A 9,507-nucleotide genomic window follows, 5' to 3' on the forward strand; every position below is an offset into this window, starting at 1 on the left:
GTATGGTATAAAATGCATTACGTCTATGGAATGTCCCCACAAAACATGGAAACCAGAATGTGTGTGTGTGTGTGTGTGTGTGTGTGTGTGTGTGTGTGTGTGTGTGTGTGTGTGTGTGTGTGTGTGTGTGTGTGTGTGTGTGTGTACAGTATGCAGTTTAGTGATAATAATCTCATATATATTGCATTGTGACTATAAGATATTATTAAGTTCACAGGCTATTGTGGATTTTGTGTCATATTAAAAATAATTCTACTCTAATTTTGTTGTGAATTTCATCTTTTGAGGAAAAATCAGAGGATAAGAAAATCATTACGAGCCTGTTTATCAGTGTTGTGAAAACGTTTATTGAACTCTACACTTTTTAATAAAAACTGATATAATAGTAAATCAAAGTATAAATAGTTTTAGGTTTAGTCAAATAACAAAGGAGCTTCAACAGCTCGCAGAACAGATTCAAATAACATTCGCAATAGTGCTAAACCACTGATCTGATGTTGCATGAGACTTTTCATTCAGTAAAGCAAAGTCAGTTTAAGGGTTGTTTTTACTCAGGTTGTGTCTGAAACAGCCATTTATAGGCCTTTAAAGGTTAAGTTAATAGTAAAATTAAAGTGAACAAGAGGGAGTATTAGGCCTACTGTTGAAGCCCCACAACACCGACTCCAGGCTTTTTGGTGACCCACGTCTGCAATTTAACAAAACAAGACAAAGGATCACAGACATATCCTCAAAATTAACAGTTTTACAACAAAGGGATATGAGGAAAACCAGATTAAACCCTGTCATCCATAAACACAATATCTGCAAGTTCATAAAATGTGTGTCAGTTGGGTCAATATACACCCCAGCTAACAATTTTCCTTACGTTAGTTTTTGGTTCTAAAAACGTTCCCCTAACGTTAGTTTTTGGTTCCCATAATGTTATTTTTTTAGGTTTGTTTTTGGTTAGCCAGGAAAGTTTTCTTTACCGAAATAGAATGTTGTTTTTAGGTTAGTTTAACGTTATTCTAACGTTATATAACGAACAGATACTTATTGAAAATGAATAAACATTTAATTAACTTTGGATTAATAAATCTTACCACAGCAGTTAGCTGCCTCTCCTTTATTAATTTACAATAATCAAAAACATCTGGGAATCACTAAAATATATATATGTTCTCACATAGTTACTAAATGAAGAAAGAAAATAAACCGCTAGAATAAATGTTAGACTGAGGTCAAACCTATTGACAAATACATAAACATTTCATTCACTTCAGGTTAACAGATCAGTTTAACGTTAGCCGAATAGCTCTTTTACAACAATCAAAAGCTTCTTACATCACATTCTCCTTCATGGAAATTATTAAAATATATTTTCGTTTTCACATATTAAAGTTACTAGTGAAGAAAGAAAATAAATCGCTAAAATAATGTTAGACACTGAAGTAAAAACGAAATGACAAATAAATAAACATTTCATTCACTTTAGGTAAAAAGATCTTACCACAGTTAGACGGCTATTTTTTGACAATAAAAAGTTTCTAACATCATATTCTCCTCAAATCGATCGGAAATCACTCATATATATAAAAAATTTTCTCACATATTTAAGTTACTTAATCAAGAAAGAGAAAAAATGAAACGCTAATGTATGTCTCTGAGGAAAGAAAACCGTTAACCGTTTTTTAAATTATGCGAATTCGCAGTTTTTGCTGAGCACAAGAGAAAGCGTGTGCTCGTGAAAAGCGCGAGGTAAGCGCATGCTCCTCTGCATTAACAGACGTGCACACTTAAGGAATAATGGGTTTAATTATGCGTTCACTTAATTTCCCTAAAAAAAAAAAAAAAAAAAAAATTTTTTGTTTTTTTGAAGTTTATTATATTTTTGTCTCTCGTAGTACATTTTATCATGGTTGGGATTGATAGGATGTTCTATTGGACAAGCTTGTTTAATATATTCATGACTATAGCCAATGGTTGATTGCCAGTAATGATCATGGGTGTATCCTTTTTCACATATGGAGTGATTGGTGTAGGAACCTATAAGAGGCATTAGCGCCTTATGACGTGTTTCGAAGTTGTGACACTGATGATGGGCTAAGCCCGAAACGTTTGTCTTTGTGTTTGTTATGGCCTGTGAACACGATTCGGTATTTTAATACAGTTTTTGTATTTGATTCAGTCCCTGAGTGCGGTCTCTTTCTTACCATTCTAGTTACTTAATCAAGAAAGAGAAAAAATGAAACGCTAATGTATGTCTCTGAGGAAAGAAAACCGTTAACCGTTTTTTAAATTATGCGAATTCGCAGTTTTTGCTGAGCACAAGAGAAAGCGTGTGCTCGTGAAAAGCGCGAGGTAAGCGCATGCTCCTCTGCATTAACAGACGTGCACACTTAAGGAATAATGGGTTTAATTATGCGTTCACTTAATTTCCTTAAAAAAAAACATAACCAAAAAATAACCATTAGAGAACGTTAGGTATAAGTTATTTTTAGGTTATTTTAAAAATAACCACCCAGCAACGTTATGGGAACGTTATTTTATGGTTCCAAAATAATAACCAAAAAATAACGTTCTGTATAAGTTATTTTTGGGTTATTTAAAAATAACCACCCTGCAACAGTATGGGAACGTTATTTTATGGTTGCAAAAAATACCCAAAAAATAACGTTCTGTATAAGTTATTTTTAGGTTATTTTAAAAATAACCACCCTGCAACGTTATGGGAACGTTATTTTATGGTTACAAAAAATAACGTCCTGTATAAGTTATTTTTATGTTATTTAAAAATAACCACCCTGCAACGTTATGGGAACGTTATTTTATGGTTACAAAAAATAAAACCTAAAAAGGACATTCCCAGAACGTTATTATTTGGTTCCCAAAAAAAATAACCAAAATATAACCAAAAACTAACAATAGGGGAACGTTCTGTGTTTGCTGGGACGACATACGATTGAAATAAAAACTACACACATCCAATTAACGTTAAATAGGCAACATAACATTTTTTACAGCCTAAATCCACCAAAGTTTTGTATATTAAACTCATATTACGAGGAAAAAAATGCGCTTCCCCGCCAATGACGAGATTTTCCGTCTTTCCGCAATACCGCTATTATCCACCAGGTGGCGCCCTTCCGCAACTTTTTAAAACCGGAAGTATTGCCCTATGACAAGCTGCTGCATGTCCGTGTCTGTTTTAAAGATCGCTCTGAATGGGATCTCTATGAAAAGTCCGTCACAAAAATGGAATTATTTTTGCTTTTTTGCTCAAAATATGGTGTTTTTGCAAAAACCTACCCATATTCAAAAGCTGATTGCAAAAGAACCACTAAAGGTAGGATGAAACGTTTTTTTTTTGTTTGAAAGCAGAGGGTCTGTTCTTTCATTTGGTATATTGTATGTTTATTTATTTAAAGAAGAACATTTTCTGGAAGGCATTAAACTTAAACACAAAATCATGAAAAACGCTGGCGCTGGCTGGCAACTTTATTTAAAAACGCTGGCGGTGAAAGAGTTAAATGAGGTTTCCCCTCTCTGTCGACACTTCAGCGTTTGCCCACTTGGTGCCAGCAATGCGCTTCTATGAGAGTTGTTAACGCCAAAAGATGTCAGAAAATGATAACCACAGTTCCCTTTCAGTCGGTCACTATGACGTCACGTCGTGACCGACGAATTGGGAACTCGCTTAGAGAGACCAATCTGCTTCGTACTCTACTAAAACGCCAATGAACTTGGCATTGAGATATTTGCATAATGCTGGCGCCGCCCCGCCAGGTGCGTATATAAGCCACAGGTGCAAATATGGAAATTAGCTTTTTTCGCTTCGAAAGCCGGCATTATCTGCTACTGAGAAGCTACTCTCTGCTCTTCTGGGAACGGTTGCTGAAGTTGATTGACAAGCAGTACTGACACAGCGGACGCTCGCAGTATTCCACTGCTCTGCATATTTTTTGTTTTGAGTTTAGTGTGTGCGTTGCCTCTCCCTGTGCGCATCATCAGCTGAGCACCTAAAGAGTGATTTCCCTAAAGAGTGATACGTGAGAGCTCTGTGTCTTTTTAAAGACAGCCACTCTCTCGTATATTCGGAGATCAGCGTCCTTTTCAGGATAGCTTTTCCTCTGTGCGATCTTGGATGCGAGAAGTACAGGGATTCCAGTGACGGTCACGAGCGCTGTCTTTGTGCTTGGGCATCGAGCACTATCTATACAAAACGAGCACGAATCCATTGGACCTCCTTCTGGTCCCGTCACTTCTGCAGCATCAGAGGGGTGCCCATTTTTTCCCTCCGAGGCGGAGTCGTCCCGGAGATGGCGGCCGTGACGCTCGAGCGGCGGAAACGGTAGAGTTGGAGGGGTTAATCCCTCTCCGCCCGAACCGTCCCGCCCACATGATTGGTACTTCGGAGCTGCCCGGGCCTCTACGGTCCTCACCTCCTGTGCCTGCCTTTCCCGACGGCACGAAGAGCTGACGTGATTTGCGGCCATCTCGGCCGTTCAGCTTTCACCCCTCATCTCCCTCACTAACGGAGCCGCTAAGGGGGGATCCCTTCTGTGGAGCGGGGGGTTGCGATGCAGCTGCGTTCCTGGAGGGACCACCCAACCCTTCCCTCCCGTGTTTGTATAGACAGTCGTCCGGTTATGGGCGCTGCCCATCAGGCATGCGGAGACGCGGCTTCAGCCCTGCACGCATTAACGTACTGCAGGTTCACCAAGCGAAGGCTTTAGAGATATACGAGGGAAGCCGCGACCTTCAGTCGTGCGATGTCCACCACAGTGTTCAAGATCGCCACCTTTGGCTATGTCTGGCTTATATGACGGAACAACTTCATGAATGCTCCTGTCTCACAGACCGGCCTCTTCGGCGAGCCCGGGGAGTCATACAGCTCCGCTGCGCAGACTGAGGCGATCTCCTAGATCGTGCCCCGGCGGATGAGAGCTGCCCTTGGTCCACCAACGCCGGCTCCTCAGTCTGCCTCTCGTCGTCGGCGTCCTGCGGCGGCCACCTCTGTTCTCCTCCTCGGACCCCATCTCGGCAGCGCAGGGGAACCGGTCGTCAGCAGCTCGCCCCGCCCGCTTAGCCGCTTCCCGTGAAAATCGGGAGTTTAAGTGGCCAGAGACGGGCGACCCGGAGTGGCAGAGGATCACTCTTCAGGAGACAGTGATTCGCTCCTTCCCCCGGTAGAGGGTCGGGTGGAAAATCCTTGGTTTGCATATGTTCCACCGGCTGTCCAGCCGGTACCCACTTAACCACACATAAGAGTGCATTCCTCTTTCCTCTCCAGGTCTCCGGAGGATCGAGAGAGCCGTGGGCGTACACCTGCTCACTCTACCTCTCCTCTATCGCCAGCGGGTGTCCTGAGGAGTCCGAGCTCTCCACTGAGGAGACCGGACCACCAGCACCCTCATCGGAGTCTGCGCTCTCCGCAGAGGAGACCAGACGACCGTCACCCTCAGCGGGCTCAGTTCAGTGTCACACACACACACACATACTGTAGATGTTTATGCTGTCACAGCAGACGCACCGACAGTCTCACCTGTCTCGCTTCGCTGCCCCACCGCGGGTACTTCGGTAGTGTCGTTAATTCTCCTCGTACGGTCCCGGGATGCTTCGCTTCAGTTCCCAGCCCGTCTCGTTGGGTTTTACGCACTATCCGCCTCGGTTACGTAATACAATTACCGGCACTCCCCCAAATTCTCGGGCATTCGTTTCACTATGTGAAAGCGTCCGATGCACATGTACTGCGTGCAAAAGTCGATGTCCTGCTGGCGAAGGACATTTCGAGCCGGTCCCTCTTACCGAGAATGATGATAAGGTTTTTCCAGCCTTTATCTCATATTACCCAAAATACGCGGTGGGTTACGACCGATTTATTTACGCACCGGCTCTACAAGTGTGATCCTTTAGGATGATACGCCGAGGCTCGTATTTCAATATTCAAATCGGTTTGCAGCCTTAGACCTGTAGACGTGTACTTCATGTGTCCATCTCCCCTCGCCTTAGACCGTTTTTCGCTCTGCGTTCGTGGGGTGGGCATATTAATACTAAGTACACCATTCGAGCTGTCTCTCTCTCCCCGTGTCTCCATGAAAGTGCTAGTCATGGCATTAAAATCTCCGAGAGAGAGAGCGTTGTTCGCATTCTGCTTATATTTACGTCAACTATAATGGCTCATTCTTGGCAAACGTGCGCGAACACAGAGATTTAATGCTTCAGCATCTCGCTCGTTTAAGTCATCAGGTCAGCTGGGAAAAGAGCAACTTTGCCCCGTGCAGAGGATCCTTTTCTCAGTATGGAAATAGACTCGATCGATTTATTGGCGTGTTTTACAGAGCGCGCAACCAGTCAGTTCTGACTTGCCTCGGTTTAATTCGAGGGAAGTACGCGGTCCCTCTGAAACAATTTCAGAAGCTTCTGGACATATGACAGGCTGTGACACTGCTCGAGCTGCTTCATATGAGACCGCTTCAGCATTGGTTTTTCGATCGAGTCTCTAGGAGAGCGTGGCGCAACGGCATACACTGTGTAACCATTACACCTGCGTGTCATTTCAATTTTACCCCGTGGCAGACCCAGCATTTCTGATAGCAAGATATGCCCCTGAGTCGGGTCTCCTGGCATTCTGTAGCACATACAATGCCCCCAGCACGGGATGAGCAGCCACGTATGACGGGCTTGCAGTCTCAGGGGTGTGCATACCCCAACTGCCGCGAGCGGTGCGCTGTATATCTGGGACTTGTACGCTCCGCTATGGAGATGCGAGGGAAGGATGTATTAGCCGACACCGACAACATTGCGACTGTTGCGTTATTTACCGTTAAGGCGGTTTTTGCGCTCTCGTCACCTGTCGCATCTCGCTCGTCATCTCCTCCTTTGGAGTCAGAAGCATCTGAGGTCCTTTCGTGCCATTTACATCCCGGGTTCGCTCAATACAGCGGCAGACGCGCTTTCCCGAGCTGCGCGCCTCGGTGAATGGCGACTCCACCCCCAGACGGTCCAGCTAATTTGGAAGAAGTTCGGTCGTGCGCAGATACATCTGTTTGCGTCGCCGGACGATACCCACTGTCGCCGGTTTTTATTCACTAACTGAGAGAAGCCTCGGCGTGGATGCGTTGGCACACAGCTGGCCGCGGGGGACGCGAAAATACGCATTCACTCCAGTGAGCTTAATCGCACAAACACTGTGCAAAGTCAGGCAGGACGAGGAGAGCCTTTCGTTAGTCGCCCCATACTGGACGACCAGGAAATGGTTTTCAGAGTTAATGCTCCTTGCGACAGCCCCTCCCTGGCGAATTCCCCTAGAAAGGACTTTCTTTCTTTAGGAAGGGGCACATTATGGCACCCGCGCCCCGACCTGTGGGATCTCCATGTATGGTCGTTGAGTGCGCGCAAGGTTTAGGTGATTTATCGCAAGCGGTATCTAACACCATCGACGCGGTACGAGCACCGTCCACAAGACGGGCTTACGCGCTTAAATGAAACCCTTTTCGTCACCTGGTGCTCTTCGCAACGCGAGGACCCCAGAGAATGCTTAACATTGTGCTTTTATATATCCTCAACATAGGTTAGATGGTAGGCTGTCACCCTCCACCATTAAAGTTGATATCGCCGCTATTTCTGCTCATCACTCGCTTATTAACGGCAGATCAGTTGGCAGCATGATTTGGTTATTAGATTTTAAGAGGCGCTCGCAGGCTAAACCCCTCGCGCCCTCCCTCTATTCCTCCTGAGACCTGTCCATGGTGCTGAAGCCCTACTACAGGTTCCGCGTTCGAGCCTTTGCAGTCTGCGAGTCTGAAGTTTTTGTCAATGAAAACTCTGACCCTGCTAGCATTGGTCTCCGTGAAGAGAGTAAGGAATTTACATGCATTCTCTGTTGACGATTCGTGCCTTCAGTTTGGTCCTGCTGTCTCACTGAGACCCAGACCAGGCTACGTGCCCAAAGTTCCCACCACTCCCTTCAGAGATAAGGTGGTGAGCTTGCAAGCGCAACCTAATTCTCCTTATCCTTAAGTGGAACCGGAGGGCTTTACGCAGACACTGGAAGAGGTCAGCCCTCAGTGGCGTTTTGGTAGGGATTCCCAATTCGTCGGTCACGACGTGACGTCGTAGTGACCGACTGAAAGGGAACGTCTCGGTTACGTATGTAACCCTCGTTCCCTGAAGGAAGGGAACGGAGACGTCACGTCCCGTCGCCACAGGGCTGCTCCCTGCTGTTTATCGGCCGGTCACACTTTCCGGCTTTCTCAGCGAAATGAAGCTAATTTCCATATTTGCACCTGTGGCTTATATACGCACCTGGCGGGGCGGCGCCAGCATTATGCAAATATCTCAATGCCAAGTTCATTGGCGTTTTAGTAGAGTACGAAGCAGATTGGTCTCTCTAAGCGAGTTCCCAATTCGTCGGTCACGACGTGACGTCTCCGTTCCCTTCCTTCAGGGAACGAGGGTTACATACGTAACCGAGACGTTCTTTATAAACTCTAGTGTCTACTTTCCTACAGAGTTTACCTCCAACCCTGAACAAACTCACCTGTCTAAAACTTTCTGACACAAAACACTAAGATTAAAAGAATCTGATGTTAAAACCAGGGGTGCCAAGTCAAAGCTTTTTCTGTCCCCTGGGGGCTTGCTGCAGTATATCCCTGCCTAACCACGCCCTCAAATGGAACTTAAGAGAAGTTATGGTACACTTTAAATAAATTCCCCCAACAATGGTTTAAGTTATTTTATGCAAAAAATGTTATTTTAGTTATTTCTTATCATCTTAATGTACTTTTAGGTGTTTGTTTTTCGAATAAGTCTGGTTTAATTCAGTTATAATTTAGTCAATTAAGATGTTGTCAGCAGCCATTTTTTAAATATTTTGGCATCTATGTCTACAACAACATGAATGTAAAGGTATTTGGTACAAGACACCCGCGATCACAGACAGGTTTTTTGAGTTTAAAACAGTACAATTTTTTGATTCGCCGTTCGGTTATGGCAGTGAAAACACAGGAAGCATTTACCATTTAACGTGTTTTACCTATATAATATAAAATTTAACATCTGCTTCCAGAACTACACAGTGTCCACTACGGTATATTCATCCATGGAGTATAGTTTTTTTTTGACGGTCGAACGCACAGCCTGACAAAGTGTGGTTAATTTGATGCATACGTGTAGACAAATATTTGGCGCATAATGTACGATGGGTTTAAAAACTCAGACGGTGCATGTACAGTACACGTTCTGAAGAAAATTAAGTTGAAATAACATAAAATACTTTTAAGTGTTACCAATGGAAGTTATTTTTTAAGTTGATCCAACTTTTCACTTTTTACAGTGTAATTTATTTATTTTGATTTTCTGCTATTATAAAGATCAGTCAGATAACCCTTACACCATAAAGTCGCCCATTTAACCAGAAGAATCTTGACAATCTGGTTCAGGTGAGTTTTTGTGAATTTCTGCAGAACTCCAGAAAGTAAATTCCTCTGGGTAGGGTTGATAATCATATAAATAGACACAGCT

General features: G+C 44.0%; 1 protein-coding gene across 1 annotated transcript in view; it reads right to left on the bottom strand.

Moving 5' to 3' along the window:
* Positions 1-9,507, bottom strand: part of LOC135748239 (uncharacterized) — a 180,797-nt gene that overhangs the window by 45,249 nt on the left and 126,041 nt on the right. The window lies entirely within an intron of this gene.

This window comes from Paramisgurnus dabryanus, chromosome 24, assembly GCF_030506205.2.
Source record: "Paramisgurnus dabryanus chromosome 24, PD_genome_1.1, whole genome shotgun sequence".
Taxonomy (NCBI): Eukaryota; Metazoa; Chordata; class Actinopteri; order Cypriniformes; family Cobitidae; genus Paramisgurnus; species Paramisgurnus dabryanus.